This window comes from Salvelinus alpinus, chromosome 27 (assembly GCF_045679555.1).
Source record: "Salvelinus alpinus chromosome 27, SLU_Salpinus.1, whole genome shotgun sequence".
In the NCBI taxonomy this organism is placed as follows: domain Eukaryota; kingdom Metazoa; phylum Chordata; class Actinopteri; order Salmoniformes; family Salmonidae; genus Salvelinus; species Salvelinus alpinus.
The window spans coordinates 36476690-36501136 of NC_092112.1; the positions used below are offsets into that span (position 1 = coordinate 36476690).

A 24447-nucleotide genomic window follows, 5' to 3' on the forward strand; every position below is an offset into this window, starting at 1 on the left:
AGAGATGGTTGAGTTGTTAGTTGTGTACTGTAGGTATGGAATTTGATGATCTCACTGCTGAAGTAGTTATCTGTGGCCTAGCAGGGGTGGGAGCCTAGGTGATTTTTCCTCGGCTTAATAAGACATCAGTAGTGGGATGAGGAATGGCCCAGTGGCCCTGCTAGTTTATCGCTGGACTCTGGTGTTAAATGAGAGGTCTGGTCTGTAGCTCTATACTGTGCTGCAGCACACCCAATGGGCGCAAGGTGATTTCTCCTCAGCTAAATAAGACATCAGTAGTGGGATGAGGGATGGCAGTTCACCGCTGGATAGTGGTGTCAAATGAGTGCTCTGGTCTGTAGCTCTGTACCATTGCAGCAGTTTTCTCTGTATTGCTGTGAGTGTGAGGATTGCTAAGCTAGCTCCCTCTACGTAGCTGGTTCACCCAGGTTCTTCTCCTTATTTCTTCTTCTCTAAAGTGATGGAGTTAGGCCTCATTCCTGTGGTTTGGGACTAGGTAGACTATGCAGCGACATGACGTTTCATCAACTAAAAAAGACCAGTATACCAGGATGGGAGATGGTCCGGTTTACTGCTTGATGTAGGTGTTAAATGTATCTCTGTAGCTCTGTACCCTGCTGCAACAATTCAGTTCTGTGTGTGATTGTGAGCAGGTATTTCTCCTTCTATCCAGTCCAAACAGGTTATTTTTATTACAGTCGGGATGCTGGTATTACTAAATAAGAGGTTGGGTCTAGTCTGTACCTCTGTACTACTCTGCAGTACAGATGTAGGATCTTAATTTGACCATGTTTGCTAAAGCAGGAAAATAATCCTGCAGCAACAGGAAATTTGAATTTATGTGGATTATAATTAAGGGACTTTTTTGTAGGGGTTGATACATTGTTTGTAAATGGAAATTGCAAACCTTTTTAAACATCAAAATACACTAGAAGTTTTACATTTCCTGCACTATAGGAAGGTTATCCTGCAACATGGTGATCAAATTACGATTGTACATCTGTATTTCTATATAGTTCAGTTGGCTCCCTGGTTATTATTAGTGTATTATACACTGGTTGGGTCTGGTCTGTAGCTGTGTAGCTCTATATCCCCCTGCAGTAGTTCTGGTATTGCTCAGATAGCTCCCTCTATTTATCCGTTCGTCACAGATTCTTGCTTCTTATTATAAAGTGGAGGGAGGTAGGCCTCATTCATAAGGTCTGGGCCATGTTTCCCAATAGCGATGGAATTTAGTCTTACGACTGCTTTAACGATACATCGTAAAATTAAAGGCCGAAGATGTCACACCCGTTTCCCAAAACACCACACAGTGCACTCGTTACAAAGTAAAACTTAACTGTGTCGTTACTGGAGCTATACCCGTGCTGAAAATTATTCCAGAATATAGGCTAAAGAGCTCGCTGTAGCTCTTAAATGATTTATGACTGTTCAGAATCCTTTTTGACACAATACAGTTTTCCCATCAAGATAAGAAATGTTCTGCAGCATATTATGTATTTAAGTGTTTGTATTCTGTTTTCCTTGTGTTATGTATTCTAAGTGTTTTCTCGTGCTATGTTTGATTATGTAAATTCTGCATTTCTTCAGTTTGTGTAAACTGTGAGCAAGAATACATAAAGCCAAAGTCAAAGTCGTTCGTTCCCTTGTTCGTATCAATGTGACCTAAAAATAGGAGATGATGGCAATTGCTCAACAAAACATAATTGCTCAGCAAATCATTGTAGCCTATAATGGCTGGCAGGAATTGAGCTTCAAATTATTATATATATTTTTTATTTAACTAGGCAAGTCAGTTAAGAACAAATTCTTACTTACAATCGACAGTCTACCGGGGAACTATGAAGTTACCTTGTCAGCTCGGGGATTCGATCCAGCAACCTTTCGGTTATTGGCCCAATGCTCTAACCACTAGGCTACCTGCCGCCCCTCAAATAGGTCTACAGATATTCTACAATGAAACAATTTAAATGCTAAAAATAATTGACCATGAAGTAGCAAGTTAAGCGACTTTGCCATAGACTTCATATGTTGACCTTCAGATGACTGTTTAGGCTAAAGTGAAATGGGTGACTTTTTAGATCATAGAAGTCTATAGGCCTAATAGGTCAGAATATTGAAGTATCTCAGATGTAGCCTATTGGCTTAATACTAGAAATGTCTATCGATTGCACATACATTAGAGTGGTGTCAATATTTAACCTAATAATCTAGCTATTATCTAATTTAGTTAAATTCATAAAAAATGCTTGCTTGTTTACAGGGCTGGCTCATTTTTTCCTATGGGGCAGAGAAAAGCATTTAGCAGTTTTGCAGTTAATTTCCTGCAATTCTACCCATTTTGCTATGGATGGAGATAAATGTTTTTAGTTTTCAAGCTAATTTCCTGCAATTCTACACATTTTGCCATGATTTATGCCATGTTAATGATATCTGAGTGAGAGTGACTAGCAAAATCAATGTCGGCCCCATGGACGTCAGGGCCCCTGGACACGTGCCCTGTGTAACCGGTCGGTATTCGACCATGATTACGACAAGTTTAGATAGCTGGCTAGAGTAATTTACCAATCTAAATATTGTTAGCTGACATGGCTAATTGAGTGACTCTCAGTGACTGACATAACAAGAGAAAAACTGCTGATGCACAACCACATTTTGAACGTGCACATTGTGTTTTGTACTATTCTAACTCTCAACAGTAAATTGAGTTCCCCCCTAAAAGTAATTTTTTGGGGGGTTGGGGGCCCCCTAGCGGCCTCGCGCCCTAAGCGACAGTTTATGTCTCTTTTGCCTGGAGTTGGCCCTGCTTGTTTATAACATTGCAAATTTTGTAGGCTAATTATGTTAAACTATGAAGTTTTAGGCGACCAGGGAGACAGATAAACATCTTAATTCTGTGTTTGCTAAGATTTTCTGTGTATAAAGTAGGGCAAACGTTATCTAACGGCTTACTTAGCTGTTCTACCATTGGTCTGAGGCAGGCGTTAGATTACGAGCGATTTCAAGTGCAACATTAATAAAGACAGTTTTGGGAAACGGCTCGGAATGCTCTTACGAAGGTTCTAACGATGAACTTATCCTTAAGATGCTTTTGGGAAATCGAGCCCTGATTTGTAGTTTTATATTGTTCTGCAACACTTTTCTCTGTGTGAATGTGTACATTGCTTAGCTTGCTGCTCACTCCCTCTATCAAAAAGAAAAGATGTGTTATTGTCACATACACCGGATAGGTGCAGTGAAATGTGTTGTATTACAGGGTCAGCCATAGTAGTACGCAGTGGTGTAAAAATACTTTAAAGTACTACTAAAGTTGTTTTTGGGGGTATCTGTACTTTTTCTATTTTTGACAACTTTTACTTTTGCTGCATTGCATTCCTAAAGAAAATAATGTACCTTTTACTCCATACATTTTCTCTGACACCCAAAAGTACTTGTTACATTTTAAATGCTTAGCAGGACAGGAAAATTGTCCAATTCACGCACTTGTAAAGAGAACATCCCTGGTCATCCCTACTGTCTCTGATCTGGCAGACTCACTAAACACAAATGCTTAATTTGTAAATTAGGTCTAAGTGTTGGAGTGTGCCCCTGGCTCTCCGTAAATTTATAAAAACAAGAAAATTGTGCCGTCTGGTTTGCTTAATAATATATGGAATTTTAAATTATTTGATTTTACTTTTGATACTTAAGTATATTTTTGCAATTACTTTTACTTTTGAAACTTAAGTACATTTAAAACCAAATACTTTTAGACTTTTACTCAAGTAGTATTTTACTGGATGACTTTTATTTGAGTCATTTTCTATTAAGGCATCTTTACTTTTACTCAAGTATGATAATTGAGTACTTATTCCACCACTGGTAGTACGGTACCCCTGTAGTAAATTAGGGTTAAGTGCCTTGCTCAAGTGCATTTCGACTTATTTTTCACCTTGTTGGCTCAGGTATTCGAACGAGCGACCTTTCGGTTACTGGCCCAACACTCTAGCTGCTAGGTTAGCTCCCACCCCATCTATCCGGTTCACACAAATTATTGGTTCTTATTAAACAGTGAAGGGAGGCAGGCCTCATCTATAAGTCATGTTGCTCTGCTGCATTTTTAATCCATCAAACGGACGGCCAGGTTTCAATTGCCGCCTGTCAGTTTAGATTTTCTGAATCATTCATTATTAATTATGTTAGTCAGGCTGTGGAGTGGTATGAAGCTATGAAATGGGTGGATCATAGTTATGTTGAGGTTTGGAAACAGGCAGCTCCATGTCCGTGTGGGCAGGTAAAAGGGGTTTGTCATGCTCATGTAGAAGTTTGATGTCTGATGGACCATGTAGTATACCAGGGCCTGGTTTCCCAATAGTGATGGAACTTAAAGCTTATGAGTGTTTTAACCTTTTACTGCAGTAGTCTTAAACAAATCTCCTTTGAAACAAAAGTATACGCCTCACACACATGGTTATGGGCTTTAAATTTTTTTTATTTATTCAATGTTGAATTTGCATCCTAATATTGCACCTTATATACATCACAGAGACTGAAATATAACAAAACTATATGACATAGAAACACTTTTTTTTTTTAAGTAGTGTTTATTAATTATGAAATTATGAAAAATATGAATAGCATTCCACCCATGAGACCATAATAATAATGCATCTTTCCTACAACTACCGAAGATGTAAAGTGTTTAGTTCTGGCCTATGTCCATACTGATAGGATCGAAGGAAAGGCAGTGCTTCGTTCTGGCCGATGTCCATACTGATAGGATCGAAGGAAAGGGAGTGCTGCTCTCGGATCAGCTTTCTTCATTGAAATTTGACCTTAACATTATAATTATTCCACAATGTTGACGATGGATCAGCTCCTAGAGAGATATTATCACCTATGGCTGCAAATATTGAGGCGGCTTATTATATTGCTTACCCTTTAATAATGAGCTAAATCAAGATTTGGCACAAAATGACATTGAATGAACAGGAAATTGATTTCAAGATCATTGAAATAGGCTTTCAAATAGACCTAATTAGCCTTTACTGTAGGTAGGTGAATTCAAGTACCCGTGGATGTATTACAAGGCCTACTTTCAAACTCAGTGCCTCTTTGCTTGACATCATGGGAAAATCAAAAGAAATCAGCCATGACCTCAGAAAAAAAGTTGTAGACATCCACAAGTACCACGTTCATCTGTACAAACAATAGTACGCAAGTATAAACACCATGAGACCACGCAGCCGTCATACCGCTCAGGAAGGAGACGTATTTTGTCTCCTAGAGATGAACGTATTTTGGTGTGAAAAGTGCAAATCAATCCCAGAACAACCGCAAAGGACCTTGTGAAGATGCTGGAGGAAACAGGTACAAAAGTGTCTATATCCACAGTAAAACGAGTCCTATATCGACATAACCTGAAGGCCGCTCAGCAAGGAAGAAGCCGCTGCTCCAAAACCACCATAAAAAAGCCAGACTACAGTTTGCAACTGCACATGGGGACAAAGATCGTACTTTTTGGAGAAATGTCCTCTGGTCTGATGAAACAAAAATAGAACTGTTTGGCCATAATGACCATCGTTATGTTTGGAGAAAAAAAGGGATGCTCGCAAGCCGAAGAACACTATCCCAACTGTGAAGCACGGGGGTGACAGCATCATGTTGTGGGGGTGCTTTGCTGCAGGAGGGACTGGTGCACTTCACAAAATGGGTGGCATCATGAGGCAGGAAAATTATGTGGATATATTGAAGCAACATCTCAAGACATCAGTCAGGAAGTTAAAGCTTGGTCGCAAATGAGTCTTCCAAATGGACAATGACCCCCAAGCATACTTCCAATTTTGTGGCAAAATGGCTTAAGAACAACAAAGTCTAGGTATTGGAGTGGCCATCACAAAGCCCTGACCTCAATCCTATAGAAAATCTGTGGGCAGAACTGAAAAAGTGTGTGCGAGCAAGGAGGCCTACAAACCTGTTTCAGTTGCACCAGCTCTGTCAGGAGGAATGGGCCAAAGTTGACCCAATTTATTGTGGGAAGCTTGTGGAAGGCTACCGGAAACGTTTGACCCAAGTTAAACCATTGAAATGCAATGCTACCAAATACTAATTGAGTGTATGTAAACTTCTGACCCACTGGGAATGTGATGAAAGAAATAACAACTGAAATAAATCATTCTCTCTACTATTATTCCGACATTTCACATTCTTAAAATAAAGTGGTGATCCTAACTGACCTCAGACAGGGAATTTTTACTAGGATTAAATGTCAGGAATTGTGAAAAACTGAGATTAAATGTATTTGGCTAAGGTGTATGTAAACTTCCGACTTCAACTGTAAGTGAAATAATCTTTCTGTAAACAATTGTTGGAAAAATTACCTGTGTCATGCACAAAGTAGATGTCCTAACCGATTTGCCAAAACTATAGTTTTTTAACAAGAAATTTGTGGAGTGGTTGAAAAACAAGTATTTAATGACTCCGACCTAAGTGTATGTAAACTTCTGACTTCAACTGTATATTTTAATGCAGTTATCTTGCTTTTCATCTGAAGCATCTTTTCATCCTTTGCTTGTTTGTAACAATTGCAAAGACATCGGCAACTTTGTATTTGTAGTTTACTTATCGGCGGACAGATAAACATCTCAAGTCTACTCTATTAACAGCCTACAAATCAGTCCGCTTGAAATATCCAGTGAAATGCTCCTATCAATATGAAGTTCTCCAAATGTTAATTCTCTTCATGATTGAAATCATGTAGGCCTTACCTTGAAATCAACAGTGTAATTTCTCCTAATACAGAGTCCTGAGAACTGTGTTATTTGGCATGCACTTTTTAAATTCACCCGGGTCCCTGTTTTTTTTGGTTTTGCCAGTGTCAAATGTGGCATCGTTAAGGGAATGTTTAGCGGAGCTCTATTGTGTATAAAGTGACGTGGTAGGGTGGAAAAATAATCGAACGACTCACTTAGCTTTTCTACGAGTGGTCCGAGGCAGGCGGTAAATAATGAGCGTTTTCAAGTGCGATTTTAGCAACGAGTGTTTTGGGAATCAGCTCATAGAGCTAATGATGCTCCTGCCAAGGTTAAATGAGGAAGTTAGCCTTAAGATGCTTTTGGAACCCGGACCCAGAGTGTCTGTTAAACTCAAGACTTGTGTTAGCCATCTGAGATAAAGTCTAGACATTAGCTCTGGGAACTACTACGCTTTTCACCGGACCTCTACTACACAAGAAAAATGTGAAATTTATTACGGTTCTTTTAGGGGCTGATCCACCATCAATCATGAGTCCTCCAGTAGTTTCATGACTTCTCTCCACTGTGTTTTATGGACAGGTTGAGGTGAGAGGGAGATAGTTTGACAGTCTGTTCCCCAGTCTGTCTGTGTCTTTGTGTGTCACATTAAAGAGTGTGATGGCTGTGTTAGAAGTGTAACGTTGACTGTCTCAGAGCCCAGGAGCTGAGAGCTGAGGATTAACAGTAGCACCGGTGGAGTGTGGAGTGTGGCAGATAAAACAACAACGCTATTGAACACACATGCATGCGGACACACACACGCACACACACACACACACACACACACACACACACACACACACACACACACACACACACACACACACACACACACACACACACACACACACACACACACACACACACACACACACACACATACACGCCTTGAAGCTGCCTTTAAAGAAGGCTTCAAGTGCTGTTTACTGTTCTGCTGTGGATATTGTTGTTGTGGTGCTTTCTGGTCTTGGGATGTATGCGTCTCTCGTTCCTCTCCTGTGTCTTACTTCTACAGCTCCACATGCCCCAGAACGTTTTCACCCTTCTTCTAAATCTCTCTTTAAAAGCATCCACTTCAAACAAGGAGAAGTTTGTGCCGTTTGTGTGTGAGAGGTTTTAATATTGAATTATCACTCTCAAATGGCTTGTTAATTTTCTCTTAATGCCCTAATGGAAATAGAGGAAACGAAATGAACCTTGGTATCAAAGGGAACTGGGTTTGCCTTCAAAGTCAAATGGGTATTCTTTTCCTCCTCATATGTATTCCATTTCAACCCTTTACTATCAAAAACAATGGTGGGATATGTTTAGCATCACAATTAATATTTTTATTTTTGAATTGTGATACAATTATATTGCTTTGTCTATCAGAGACAGTGGTAGCAGCAGAATATCTCTCTACTTTTAAAAGGTGTCTGTGGATAAAAAAAAAAAAAATGTGTCTTTAAATAAAAGATCCTAGCTCTCAATCACCATTATGTCAACACATCTCCGTTCCAATAAACCTGCCACGTAGACGGAGAGGCCCGTAACTCCCCCTGCAGCCTCTCCTGTTCTCTGGCATTTAAGACCCGCGGGCGACACTCGGATTGCCTCAGCTCTGCCTCCGCTTGCACGCACACGCACGCGCGCACACGCACGCGCACGCACGCACACACGCACACACACACACGCACGCACGCACGCACGCACGCACACGCACACGCACACGCACATATAGCTTCAGATACGTCATCTGTCACACAGTCACCTCAGAGAAATCAAAATGTGAAACTCTAATTAACTATGATCCTGACGAGTGTTAATTACCAACTCACCACAAGGCCTGTCTAAAGTTAGATGCTTATTGGATAAGTCAGAGCACAGGCGATATGAGATTGAGTTCTGAGTGAGTCGCTGTGCCAGTAGCAGGATGCATGCGCATCCGCTGTGGTAGAGGCTGTAGCAAGGGTGTTTATGTATGTGTCTGTGTGTCCATCTGTGTGTGTATGTGTGTGTTTGTGCACGGCGTGACTGGCATGCAGAAGAGTTACACAGCAGGATTCAAATGTCTGATTCCCAGTTGAAAGCCAGCCTTGGCACCCTGATGCGATGTTCTGATTTGATTGTTGATCGCTCTGCTCTGCCGCCTCGGCTCTCCTCCCCCCTGTCTTCTGCAGCAGCGATAGACAGAGAGAATCACTATTTCTGTCTTTATGGCACTTTATCTCTCTCCACTCACAGACTCAGCTGGAGAGAGAGAGAGAGAGAGAGAGATGGAGAGAGATGGAGAGCTACGGTTGAATGGTTTCGTTTAAGGAAAACCAGAGATAGAAGTTCTCTTGGGATCAGAAAGGTCTGATGTGTTATTTTATAGTGGAATCAAGCATCAGTCTATGATCCCTCTTTATCTTCCAATGAATAGAACACATAACACACCTCTCTAAACTGCCACCAAACACTTTTCCCTTGATGTCATTCAACCCTGATCAATGTTCAGCCTTTCTTTCTCGGTCACTGAAACCCTCATCCTATTCCTCACCAGTAATATGCCAATTGTGCTATTCCTAGTCCGTCCCAAATGGCACACAATATCCCTACATAGTACACTCGATAGTACACCCTATGGGCCCTGGTCAAATGTAGTGCAGTGTGTAGGCAATAGGGTGCCATTTTGGACGAAGTAATATGGGGGGAAAAGACGTATACATAAGTTGTGCACCTCATTACAAAGCGTTAGGCCTTGAGGGCTTTGGGAAATAGATGTAATGTAATGTATGAGAGGGTAGGAAAGACTCAGAGAAGACACAGAGCATTTACATTGAGAGAACTAAGGTTCTAGTACTGGAACATGATATCGCGTAGCAAGTTAGCGCCTTAGCTTGAGCTGTAGCAGTAGTTACATATGGTGTTTATCACTCAAGCTCAAATGAAAATAAAAGGAAGGGGAGAAGCACCTGGATATTAGGTTGTAAAAAAACTGGGAATTCTGGGAAAGTTTTGCAACCCTATGTAGAGAGAACTGGCTTTAATGTAGAAGCACATTTGAGGTCATTTGCTTCATTAGGAGCTACAAAGGAACCAGTCTAGTAAAATCCCATCATTCAGAGTGTTAGTTCGTCCCAATCACCTAGAGTGAGGTATGATTCCCAGAGGTTTTTAAAAGAACAGGTGAGTAGATAAATTAAGACGCACAGCGAAATGACAGGATCTGATTTAGAGACCGTTTTTCTGGTTGAGTTACTGCAGTACAGTATGGTATTCCCACTGGCGGTGAGACTGATAGACATCAAGTTTCTCCTTGATTCCTCGCCTCCTTAAAACACTTTGGAGAAAAAGAGAGAGAGAGAGTCAAAGACTAACAAGAGAGAGCAAGATAGAGACGGAGAGAAATAATCCCCGCTTTGAGACTTCTCTTTCCTCCCCAGTTCTAGGAGGGGGGGGGGGGGGGGGGGGGGCGTCAGCTTATCTCCCCGAAAAGCATCTGTTGACACTGACAGCAGATCAATTGTGAGATTCTGTTTCTCTCTCTCCCTGGTCAAATCTGCTCGTCAGATCCTTCAGACTGATACTTGGACATCAACAGCGACCTGCTCATCAGACAGGAGACATTTCTTATCACACCTCCAGTTTCACATCGTTTAGTCATCTTAGTTACGGTCTATGGAATGTAACTTATGACACATTTCATTTACTGTCTGCCGCTAATAAAGATGCTGTGCAGATTGGGCCTATGAAGAGGTGTCATACAAACAGGAAACAGTTTTTTTTTATTGGGCGCAGGCCACAGGGTGTGTTTATATTTGTGGCGCATGTGTGAACAAATTGACAGTGTAAGTTCCTACCTGCATATGGAGACTTAGCTACAGAGGACGTGTGGAAAACGAAAAGGTTTATCTCCATTCCTGTAGACATGGCACCTCTTAAGTGCAGTGTGTGTGTGTGTGTGTGTGTGTGTGTGTGTGTGTGTGTGTGTGTGTGTGTGTGTGTGTGTGTGTGTGTGTGTGTGTGTGTGTGTGTGTGTGTGTGTGTGTGTGTGTGTGTGTGTGTGTGTGTGTGTGTGTGTGTGTGTGTGTGTGCTGTCTATGCTATGGGTATTGTGTGTGTGTGTGTTGTCTGTGTGAATTCCTGTGTGTGCTAGAACCTTCTCCATTAACGCAGACAGTGAACCCACGCACGCAGCTTTGGCTTGCCAACAGATTTCTGGAGCACTGTATATTTAGACATAGAAACACTGCGTCGACTTCTGTTGCACTGAGGATTTCATTCATTCATTCTCTCCACTCCGACTTTGATAAGATTAGATATACTTTTATTGCCTGTTCACAGAAGTGTACTTTCCGCACAGAAAATGCACTGCTTTAAAAAGAAAATAACATCAACAAGAGTAACAGAATAACCCCCCCCCACACAGGGTGATTTTGATGAACAGCCTTTGAATAGAGTAGGAGAGACCGAAAGCATGCCGTAATGTATAGATATGCGTAGTGTCTTCAAAGCTGGAATAAATCATAAATAACACATCATAAAATCAGAAGTGCCAGCATATTATAATGACGAGGCACAATCATTCAAAACGGGGGGTTTTTGTGCTTGAAGTTGTGTTTTTTGGTTCAATATTGAATGGCATTCTGTTACTGTGTATGAGAGCTTTTAGCTTTTTATTCAAACTCACTTTGCTTCCCTTCAGAAGCATTTTGAATGACAGAAAAGGGACTACAGGCTTTTGTTCTGGTCATTTGTGTTTGAGAGAAGAGGAGCTCTTTCTCTCTCTCTCTCTCTCTTTCTCTCTCTCTCTCTGTCTCTGTCTCTGTCCCGCTCCTCTCTCTGCTCTCTTCTCTCTTTCTCTGTCTCTCTTTCTCTCTCTCTGTCTCTCTCTCTCTCTCTCTCTCTCTCTCTCTCTCTCTCTCTCTCTCTGTCTCTGTCTTGCTCCTCTCTCTGCTCTCTCTCTTCTCTCTTTTGCTCTCTCTCTCTCGCTCACTCCGTTTGAAATTCACCAAATCTCTGGATGTGTGTATGATGCAGGCAGTTATAGCTCTGCTTCAATGGGCTTTTAGAACCATCAAACCACACAGAGAGAGGAGGTCACGTGGCTTCACAGAGAGGCACACAACCTGCGTCTGGAAATGTGATTCCAGCGATAGAAATACCCCATTTTATTTGTCTCTCTCCATTCCATCCTCTCTTTCTCCTTCCCATCCTCTTTCTACTGTCCTCACTCTCATCCTCTCCCTCGCATCCTCTCTTCCTCTCTCCCTCCATCCTGGTCCCTCTCTCCATCCCGCTCTCCCTCCCTCCCTCCTTCTTTCCTCCCCATGACTAAAGGCAGCTCACTCCTCTGCAGTGTCTGCCGGGCCTCCCTGATTTGTTCTGTGCTGGGGGGACATTTGCATAGGCTGGCCCACTTCTGAGTTCTCCCCTCCTCCATTTTTCCCCTCTCTCTGTCCCATCGTCTTCGCTTAGTTTCACCTGAGCCCCTTTCGATCTCATCCTCCCTCTCTTTCCCCATTGCTCTCTCTCCCTCCCACTCTTTATCGGCAGCTCTCTCCTACCCTCCCTCTCTCACAACAGCTCTCATTTTCTCATTCTCTCTCTCTGTGCGTCTCGCTCTGTTTTTCCTGTGGAGTAATACTAAGAGCTGTCAGTTTGGGTTCCAAGGGTTACCAACCCAGACCGCTACACTTCTCTATTCTCTGGGAAGAAAAGAAAAGGAGAGGTGTTGTTGGGAAGAGAAAAAGGATCCGCTGAAAGAGGAAAGAGAAAAAGGATACGCATGCAGAGAAAACAATGTAGTCTGTAGCTAGTGCAGAACACTGACTGAGAGATCGTGATAGCAGTGAGGGAGAGAAGCCAGGCAGCCTGCGCTGCTGAGCAGTAAACAGATAGTGGGAGAGCCGAGAGTGTGTGGAGCTCTCTCTCTCTCTCTCCTCTCTCTCTCTCTCTCTCTCTCTCTCTCTCTCTACTCGCTGGAGCAGAGTAGCAGCTCAGAGTGTATAGCAGAGAGAGCAGAGCGGAGAGCCAGTGGCGCAGGTCGTTCCCGTCTCGTCACACACACTCTGAGCACCTCTAGGTGACGGGGCACAAGGGGATGCACTCCAGGTGAAGACGACACACTCGCACACACTCGCTAGCGACACACACTCACACACTCGCTAACGAAACACACACACTCTCACGCACTCTCCCACGCTCGCTAGCGACACACACACTCTCACACACTCTCGCCTATGGGCATCAAAGGAGCTGCCGAGAAGAGACCTAAAAACGCCTTGGATTGAGATACTAAGAGAATAACAACGAGCTGCTGTGAGCTACATAGGATCCATTCATACCAGGAGGAAGGAGACGAGGAAAGGAGATAAGGAAGGGAAGCATAGAGAAAACCGTGCCACACTTTGTTTGTAGGCGATCTGGATTTTACACTCAGGAGATTCTTTATCGTGTAGATTTCTGCTTTTGTTACCATGGGGTCTTCAGTACTACCTGAAGGTTGTGACTTCTTATTCTGAGAGAGATTACCTGAGATTACCGTTGTTACCTGCACTACTTTCTACAGACCACAGGGGGCGTTGTGCTTGGTTGAGTGGACCATGCTCCTTGTTGGGATGCCTCAGGGCTGGGGCTGGAGCTGGGGGTCCTACCCCTGGATGAGTGCCCTGGTCCTGGCCACGGGCTGGGTGGTGGTGGGGTCCGCCTGGGGCTCCTCGTCCCCTGACCTCCAGGTCCTATCAGCCACACCAGGGGAAGGGGTACCCCTGCCTCCCGCCCCCCTCTCACAACCCCACCCTGGTCCTGACCCCCACCACCACACCCAGGGGGCTAGGCACCACCCTCCTAACACTCCCTCCGCCTCCATTTACCGCTCCGCTGGCCCTGCTCTGCTACGGGGCGGACACGGTGAGTCTCTTCTCTCTATCCTTCTATACCTCTATCCAGCTGGGCAGAAGAGAGCAGAATCATCTGTAATGTATGTGGCGATCCCTCTCTCTCCTCTCCCTCCGTCTATCCCTCTCTTTCTCCCTGGTCCGGCATAGTAACTTCCCCAAAATTTACAAGTTTTCCAGAAATCCTGATTGGATGATTCTGGATTTTCTGCTGATTCCCTCCTGATTCCGGGAAAGTTTCTGTATTTTTGCAACCCTAACTCCCCTGAGAGGCTTGCAGTGGAAATAAAAGCTAACACTGTCTGACAGCAGAGTGGCATTGTCACAGACATTACGAAGTCGTTACGATGATGAACTGAGATCATTTCTTCCAGGGATTGATGAGTGAAACAAATAGCCTGATGTCTATTTGCATATAAGAGGGTGTTAGTTCATTTCTTTCAGTGGTTTAACTCCGTCTCAGTGGGAGGAAATGTGATGATGATTGACAGGTCTTCAATTCCACGGCGCTGCAATGAGAGAGTGTTGATCAGTTGATCCCCTTTCTGTAGGAATTTCAACTTCTTGGTCTCTTTGTATTGTTCTGTGCACGGAGAGTGCTAAAGGCTGCAGTGGGGACTGTTTTTGACTCCTATTAGGGAGTTCAGGGCCCTTATTCTCCCTGTGACGAAGGACCAGATGGGGCTGATACCCAAGCAGAGAGAGTGTGTGTTTGTCCGTGTATGTCTGCGTGTGTGTGTGTGTACTCTCTGTCTGATGCAGTATACTTGACATGTCATTTTCACCATGGCAGCATGTCACATCCTTCATGTAGGGTTAGCACAACTATTGAATACTACAGCCCACTCTATTCCCTCATTCTCTCAGTGTGTGTTGTCTTTATGTAAGGCCGATAGCTAAGGAGATACTAGTCTGGACGTGTTTTTACCAGGTTAGCCTGTTTAACATTCAACAGCATGATGTTAATTACACATTCAGACCGAGGCCTTGGAGGGAAAACACAGGAGAAAGGGAGGATAGGAGGAGAGATAGCCGACGGTAGGGCTTGGAGGGAAAACACAGGAGAAAGGGAGGATAGGAGGAGGGATAGCCGACGGTAGGGCTTGGAGGGAAAACACAGGAGAAAGGGAGGATAGGAGGAGAGATAGCCGACGGTAGGGCTTGGAGGGAAAACACAGGAGAAAGGGAGGATAGGAGGAGGGATAGCCGACGGTAGGGCTTGGAGGGAAAACACAGGAGAAAGGGAGGATAGGAGGAGGGATAGCCGACGGTAGGGCTTGGAGGGAAAACACAGGAGAAAGGGAGGATAGGAGGAGGGATAACCAAAGGGTAGGGCTTGGAGGGAAAACACAGGAGAAAGGGAGGATAGGAGGAGGGATAGCCGACGGTAGGGCTTGGAGGGAAAACACAGGAGAAAGGGAGGATAGGAGGAGGGATAACCGACGGTAGGGCTTGGAGGGAAAACACAGGAGAAAGGGAGGATAGGAGGAGGGATAACCGATGGTAGGGCTTGGCTGTGCATGTGGTATTACTTTATTAAGGAAATAACATCTCTTTTTATTTAATAAATGAATAAAAGAGTCTGGAATAGAATAGTTTGCAATAGAATAGAATAGTTGGAATATAATAGAACAGAATAGAATAGTTGGAATAGAATAGAATAGTTGGAATATAATAGAATAGTCTGGAATAGAACAGTTTGGAATAGAATAGAATAGAATAGTTTGGAATATAATAGAATAGAATAGAATAGTTTGGAATATAAAAGAATAGAATAGTCTGTAATATAATATAGTAGACTAAAGGTGTTTTACATTGAGTAAAGGTAAGGTGCTGAATGTACTGTTTCATGGTGCTGGCTCAATATAAATGTACGTCCCGTTTGTTTTATTCTTTTACACATAATGACTCTTGGGACACTGAGTTCAGCATTTCCTTCACCTAATTACGCTGAGGAAATGAAACTTGTGACTTTTATTTTGAAGAACTGCATTGAAGAAGCGAAAGCCATTGCCTTTCAACATGGCAGTGTTTAGAATGAGCTTCACTGTACAGCCAGCATTTAGTCTATATTGATGCTGTTACAGTAATTTATCAAACCATGATGTAATGTATGAAAGGACTGGATGTTGCGTGTTGTTAGAGTAGCAGCAAAGTTGCTTCAGATGATGTCACTTGCAACTTGGATCTGCAGCAGAAATTGTGTTCACATTGCTTCGTGTGACACAGACCTAAATCGTCTGGATTCTCATTAGAAATCACCCTCCTCCCCTCCTCCTCTTTTCTCTCCTTCTACCCTTCCTACTGCCCTCTGTTCTGGCTTGGGACAGCAAATCAATAGTCAGAGCTGTTTTTGCTGCTTAATTATCCAGTTATTCTTAGTTGTTTCGGCCTCTCATCCCTCTCTTTCCTCTCCTCTTCTCCTATCTCTGTCCCCTTGGCTGAGGTGTTTGTCTTTGTGGAATCAGCTCAGTTCAGTTTACCAGAGAGGAGAGGAGAGGGGGGAAGAGGGAGATATTCAGTGTTAATGAAGTAACACAAATCACACTAGATGTGACATCCTGCCCCTCTCTCTCTCTCTCTCTCGCTCTCTCGCTCTTTCTCTCCAACACTCTCTGTTTTGTCCCCTTCCCTCTCTTTGTCCCCTTCCCTCTCTTCCTCACACACATGAACATACACCCTCCCTCTGATACCTTCTCTCTCTTTCTCTATTGCTTTGTGTCCTACTATTCAGACTTTATTTTTCTTCACTTCTTCGTACTTTGCAAATTAGCAAGGGGGCTGAGACACCCAAACTCCCAAAGCCTGCCTCCAAAATCCCAGGCAATCGCTCATGTTCCCTTCCTTGGACACACACACACACACACACACACACACACACACACACACACACACACACACACACACACACACACACACACACACACACACACACACACACACACACACACACACACACACACACACACACACACACACACACCCTCCCCAAGTCCTACTGGCTAATTAATTATGGTTATGATAATGACCTGATGTAATTATGGTTATGGTGCCAACGGAAAATAAGTTGAACGCATCTTAGAATTATCCATTAAATAATTATTCATTTGAACAAACCCCCACTGATTATTGCTCCGTCCTCAATGCAAATTAATGGCGTCTTCGCCCTCTGTAAAAAATATTCTATCATAGTTTAATTTCCCTTTTTATCATCATTTAGATATTCAGCGATTTTTAATTCGCCGTTTTTTTTCTAGAAGTTTTGTAAAGTTTCCACAATCTCTGTGTTCCATATTATGTTCCCTCTTGTCAATTGGAGACGCAGAAACTGAAACAGTCCTCTCAATCAAACGGTTTGTCATTCATGTGAACCAGAACTCCATGGAGAACAACTGACATTTGCCCCCTGAGGATTGTCTGGGCTGTAGTTCAGCCGTGATTCATCATGGTGAATGTGACTTATTGAGTCCTAAGGTTAGCTAATGGTGCAGAACCAGCCACTTCCTCTCTGGGCCGACTGTGACTTGGTGTCGCCTCATCTGTCAACCTGATCTACACACAGGAGGATTCTCTTACTACCCTAATGTCCTGCTGCTGTGCTTGCTGTGCCCTGTCATGGGCTGAAATGAGATCATGTTTGCACTCGAGGTGTACAGTTGGCTCTAATTTGATGCATATGACTTTTCGACTGTATCAGGTCCTCAGCTCAGTTTGTCCATAACCTTACCGTAGAAAAAGATTGTTCAAGTGCCTCGATAGATATGAGCATATAGTCCAACCGAAGCATCTGGCCCTAGCCATTCTCCATCCCTTCTTCACCATCAAAGACTCCTCCTTGCCACTGTCCATTCACTGACGTGTTTACACTCAGAGACTGATCATTGATCTGTCTGATACACAATGACATGCAGAACCATGTCAATGGGGGAGTTTCCAATTAGACTTGATGTGCGTATCGTACTAGCCATGCTGTCACAGTGTTGCCATAGGCTGCCTCTTAGGTCAGGTGGGCTTCACTCATCTCTGCTACACTGATCTTATCGCTGTCTGTCTGTGTGCTCGATCCTATCTCCTCCCAGGCTTTATTTCATCTAATATACTGGGTGGGTCGAGCCCTTAATGCTGATTGGCTGACGGCCGTGGTATATCAGACAGTATACCACAGGTATGACAGAACCTTTCTTTTTACTGCTTTATAATAGCAATAAGGCTCCTCTGAAGTTTTTGATATATATACACACACACATATACACGGCTAAGGGCTTTGTCCAGACACTCCGCATTGTGTTGTGCGTAAGAACAGCCCTTAGCCGTGGTACAGTATATTGGTCATATACCACACCACCTCGGGTCTTATTGCTTAATTAACTGTGTGATTCAATGACTCGATGGAACAAGGCCTTCTATGCATGTTAAAGGTATTATGTCTGTGTTATTTTTTGGCGATATTATACAAATTCACCTTAGGCTATTCTTGTGTTCTTCTTGCTTTATTTACTTAGTGTATTCAGTGTGTATTATTAGTGTATTATTTACCGTGTATTCTGAATAGATGTAAGACTCTCACGAGCTCATGTAAAGTCGGTTAGAGGATGTGCATTTAATTAAGTGGTTGGTAATGTACTTTTCTTCTAACAGTTCTCCTTTAAGACTCCTTCTATTTAGGGGCCGGTCGGTAGCCTAGTGGTTAGAGCGTTGGGCCAGTAACCGAAAGGTTGCTGGATCGAATCCCCGAGATGACGAGGTAAAGATCTGTCGTTCTGCCCCTGAGCAAGACATGTATGTCGATTAAGGCAGCCCTCCGCACCTCTCTGAAGGAAGACACATTTCAGATGAAGGCATTCAGTTGTACAACTGACTAGGTATTTCCCAAATGTTCTTCCCAGAACAGGAGGGAACACAGGGGATTGTATGTCTAAACAGAATAGGCTCTCAGACACATGCATGTATATTCGCCTCAATGCAAAAATATCTTTATGGTTAAATAAATGCCATTTACTTATAAACTCCACCTTTTGGATTCCTCTGTCTCTCTCCCATGATAGAGGGAAACAGTACTTCACCATGGAAGGGTTTGGAATGGTGCATTTCTCTCTGCATTTCATCCTGTCAGTGAGAGAGATTGGGGTACGCTCTCTCCCTCTCCCACCCACTCAGCGCCCAGCTAAAGTAGCTAATGGGTTTGGGGCTCGCCCTGACGCGCTGGCGGGATATTGAGTTGGGACTTCCACCGGTCCCCGAGCAAGCACACATGCTAGCGGGGCGGCTGAGAGGATCGGAGAATACAGCTAGTCGGGAACATGATATCATTTGAGTGGGCCTTGGCAGCACATTGCGACAGCCCTCTAATACAACTAGATGCAGCATCCTCAGCCCTCTACATAACTAGATACAGCATCCCCTGCCCTCTAATAAAACTAGATACAGCATCCCCTGCCCTCTAATACAACTAGATGCAGCATCCTCAGCCCTCTAATACAACTAGATACAGCATCCCCTGCCCTCTAATTCAACTAGATGCAGCATCCTCAGCCCTCTACATAACTAGATACAGCATCCTCAGCCCTCTAATACAACTAGATGCAGCATCCCCTGCCCTCTAATACAACTAGATGCAGCATCCCCAGCCCTCTAATACAACTAGATGCAGCATCCTCAGCCCTCTACATAACTAGATACAGCATCCTCAGCCCTCTAATACAACTAGATGCAGCATCCCCTGCCCTCTAATACAACTAGATGCAGCATCATCAGCCCTCTACATAACTAGATACAGCATCCTCTGCCCTCTAATACAACTAGATGCAGCATCCCCTGCCCTCTAATACAACTAGATGCAGCATCCCCAGCCCTCTAATACATCTAGATACAGCATCCCCAGCCCTCTAATACAACTAGATACAGCATCCTCAGCCCTCTAATAGAACTAGATGCAGCATCCCCAGCCCTCTAACACAACTAAATACAGCACCCCCAGCCCTCTAATACATCTAGATACAGCATCCTCAGCCCTCTAATTCAACTAGATGCAGCATCCTCAGCCCTCTAATACAACTAGATACAGCATCCCCAGCCATCTAATAATACTATTAACAGCATCCCAAGTCATATAATACAACTAGATACAGCATCCCCAGCCCTCGAATACAACTGGATGCAGCATCCCCAGCCCTCTAATTCAACTACATACAGCATCCCCAGCCCTCTAATTCAACTACATACAGCATCCCCAGCCCTCTAATACAACTAGATGCAGCATCCCCTGCCCTCTAATTCAACTAGATGCAGCATCCCCAGCCCTCTAATTCAACTAGATACAGCATCCCCAGCCCTCAAATACAACTAGATACAGCATCCTCAGCCCTCTAATACAACTAGATACAGCATCCCCAGCCCTCTAATACAACTAGATACAGCATCCCCAGCCCTCAAATACAACTAGATACAGCATCCCCAGCCCTCTAATACAACTAGATACAGCATCCCCAGCCCTCAAATACAACTAAATACAGCATCCCCAGCCCTCTAATACAACTAGACGCAGCATCCCCAGCCCTCTAATACATCTAGATACAGCATCCTCAGCCCTCTAATACAACTAGACGCAGCATCCCCAGCCCTCTAATACATCTAGATACAGCATCCCCAGCCCTCTAATACAACTAGGTGCAGCATCCCCAGCCCTCTAATACATCTAGATACAGCATCCTCAGCCCTCTAATACAACTAGATACAGCATCCTCAGCCCTCTAATACATCTAGATACAGCATCATCAGCCCTCTAATACATCTAGATACAGCATCCTCAGCCCTCTAACACAACTAAATACAGCATCCTCAGCCGTCTAATACAACTAGATGCAGCATCCCCAGCCCTCTAACGCAACTAAATAGAGCATCCCCTGCCCTCTAATACATCTAGATACAGCATCCTCAGCCCTCTAACACAACTAAATACAGCATCCCCAGCCCTCTAATACATCTAGATACAGCATCCTCAGCCCTCTAATACAACTAGATGCAGAATCCCCAGCACTAATACAACTAGATGCAGCATCCCCAGCCCTCTAACACAACTAAATAGAGCATCCCCTGCCCTCTAATACATCTAGATACAGCATCCTCAGCCCTCTAACACAACTAAATACAGCATCCCCAGTCCTCTAATACAACCAGATAGAGCATCCCCAGCCCTCTAATTCAACTAGATGCAGCATCCCCAGCCCTCTAATACAACTAGATACAGCATCCCCAGCCCTCTAATACAACTAGATACAGCATCCCCAGCCCTCTAATACAACTAGATACAGCATCCCCAGCCCTCTAATACAACTAGATACAGCATCCCCAGCCCTCTAATTCAACTAGATGCAGCATCCCCAGCCCTCTAATAAACATGTATTCCGTATCCCCAGCCCTCTAATACAACCAGATGCAGCATCCCCAGCCTTCTAATACAACCAGATGCAGCATCCCCAGCCATCTAATAATACTATTAACAGCATCCCAAGTCATATACTACAACTAGATACAGCATCCCCAGCCCTCTAATACAACTAGATACAGCATCCCCAGCCCTCTACATAACTAGATACAGCATCCCCAGCCCTCTAATACAACTAGATACAGCATCCCCAGCCTTCTAATACAACCAGATGCAGCATCCCCAGCCCTCTAATACAACTAGATACAGCATCCGCAGCCCTCTAATACAAATAGATACATTATCCCCAGCCCTCTAATAATACTATTAACAGCATCCCCAGCCCTCTAATACAACTAGATACAGCATCCCCAGCCCTCTACATAACTAGATACAGCATCCTCAGCCCTCTAAAACAACTAGATGCAGCATCCCCCACCCTCTAATACAACTAGATACAGCATCCCCAGCCCTCTAACACAACTAGATACAGCATCCCCAGCCCTCTAATACAACTAGATGCAGCATCCCCAGCCCTCTAATACAACTAGATACAGCATCCCCAGCCCTCTAATACAACTAGATACAGCATCCCCAGCCCTCTAATAATACTATTAACAGCATCCCCAGCCCTCTACATAACTAGATACAGCATCCCCAGCCCTCTACATAACTAGATACAGCATCCCCAGCCCTCTACATAACTAGATACAGCATCCCCAGCCCTCTACATAACTAGATACAGCATCCCCTGCCCTCTACATAACTAGATACAGCATCCCCTGCCCTCTAACACAACTAGATACAGCATCCCCAGCCCTCTACATAACTAGATACAGCATCCCCAGCCCTCTACATAACTAGATACAGCATCCCCAGCCCTCTACATAACTAGATACAGCATCCCCAGCCCTCTACATAACTAGATACAGCATCCCCAGCCCTCTACATAACTAGATACAGCATCCCCAGCCCTCTACATAACTAGATACAGCATCACCAGCCCTCTAATACAACTAGATACAGCATCCCCAGCCCTCTAACATAACTAGATACAGCATCCCCTGCCCTCTAATACAACTAGATACAGCATCCCCAGCCCTCTAATACAACTAGATGCAGCATCCCCAGCCCTCTAATACAACTAGATACAGCATCCCCATCCCTCTAATTCAACTAGATACAGCATCCCCAGCCCTCTACATAACTAGATACAGCATCCCCAGCCCTCTACATAACTAGATACAGCATCACCAGCCCTCTAATACAACTAGATACAGCATCCCCAGCCCTCTACATAACTAGATACAGCATCCCCTGCCCTCTAATACAACTAGATGCAGCATCCCCTGCCCTCTAATACAACTAGATGCAGCATCCCCAGCCCTCTAATACAACTAGATACAGCATCCCCACCCTCTAATACAACTAGATACAGCATCCCCAGCCCTCTAATACAACTAGATACAGCATCCCCATCCCTCTAATTCAACTAGATACAGCATCCCCAGACCTCTAATACAACTAGATACAGCATCCCCAGCCCTCTAATAATACTATTAACAGCATCCCCAGCCCTCTACATAACTAGATACAGCATCCCCAGCCCTCTACATAACTAGATACAGCATCCCCAGCCCTCTACATAACTAGATACAGCATCCCCAGCCCTCTACATAACTAGATACAGCATCCCCTGCCCTCTACATAACTAGATACAGCATCCCCTGCCCTCTAACACAACTAGATACAGCATCCCCAGCCCTCTACATAACTAGATACAGCATCCCCTGCCCTCTAACACAACTAGATACAGCATCCCCAGCCCTCTACATAACTAGATACAGCATCCCCAGCCCTCTAACACAACTAGATACAGCATCCCCTGCCCTCTAATACAACTAGATGCAGCATCCCCAGCCCTCTAATACATCTAGATACAGCATCCCCTGCCCTAGCACAACTATATGCATGAATTCAACCTTCTTGACACCCTATAATACAGACCATTTTACAGAGCGAATATTATTATAATTAGCCCACTCACAGGGATTTAGGCCGTTGGTTAAAGCTCGCTAAGGCTGGTCAGAAAGGAGACAAACTGCCCTCCCACTCCCTTGACCTCTGACCTTTGTGTTTATTTCCTCTCAACTCCTTTTACACTGCTGGGTTACACACACACACATGCACGCGCACACACACACTGTAAAAAATGTGTTAATTCCTTGTACAATTGTAAGGCAACCAGCTGCAACAGGATTGTGAGTTTGTTCAAACTGTGAACATTTTGTTGAGCAAATTCACAATCCTATTGCAACTGGTTGCCTAACAATTGTATGTTGAATCAACATGTTGAATTTTTTTTACAGCGCGAGTACACACTGACACTGGGGAGTAATTATACCCTGGAGCTCAGGGACGCACGACACACCTTCTAAGAGTAGAGTTGTTGAAGAAAACACACCTCTTCTCTGCGTTGCTCTGTCCTACTTATTTTTCTCTATCTGTCTTACATTCTAGTAGACACTCTTATCCAGAGCGATTTACAGAAGCAATTAGGGTTAAGTGCCTTTCTAAAGAGCACATTGACAGATTTTTCGCGTAGTCGGCTCGGGTTTTTGAACCAGCGACCTTTCGGGCACTGGCACAACACTCTTAACCACTAGTCTCTCTCTCTCTCTCTCTCTCTCTCTCTCTCTCTCTCTCTCTCTCTCTCTCTCTCTCTCTCTCTCTCTCTCTCTCTCTCTCTCTCTCTCTCTCTCTCTCTCTCTCTCTCTCTCTCTCTCTCTCTCTCTCTCTCTCTCTCTCTCTGCTGTTCACTCATGGCCCAATGATGCTGGATGATGCTATCATGCATCTAAAAGTACACTCGGATACACTCACACATTCAGACACACACTTACACAATCGGATCCTCTCTCTTCCTCACACCTCTCCCCAGCAGACACACACCATGGAATGAGATCTCACTAGCTGAGTTCTCCCACCTCAGACCCTTAGCTGCAAGCCCCCCCCCACACACACACACACACATAACCCTCCGGATTTACAGTAACCCACTGAGTCAACACTTAACTTAAGCAACCCAACACTTCCCAATTATAGTTATTGGACAATCACTATAAAACTTCTCACATAGCCTCAAAGAGTCTACATTCAACTCAACCAGATAAACTTAAATCAACTTTAAAGTTAACCAATATAACCTTCCACATGGTCCCAATAATTCAGAATCTTGTGAATATGAGATAGCCAACATACTGAACCTAAAATAATTCATATTTAACTCAAATAGAATTCATAGCCTGGTCCACCTTAAAATCCCTCCAACGGTCCATCTGTCAATAGAGCCCCGGCATTCATTATGTCTACTGTTATATACAGTATG

General features: G+C 43.9%; 1 protein-coding gene across 13 annotated transcripts in view; it reads left to right on the forward strand.

The window, feature by feature from the left end:
- Positions 1-24447, forward strand: part of LOC139556484 (neurexin-3b-like) — a 328473-nt gene that overhangs the window by 137242 nt on the left and 166784 nt on the right. The window lies entirely within an intron of this gene.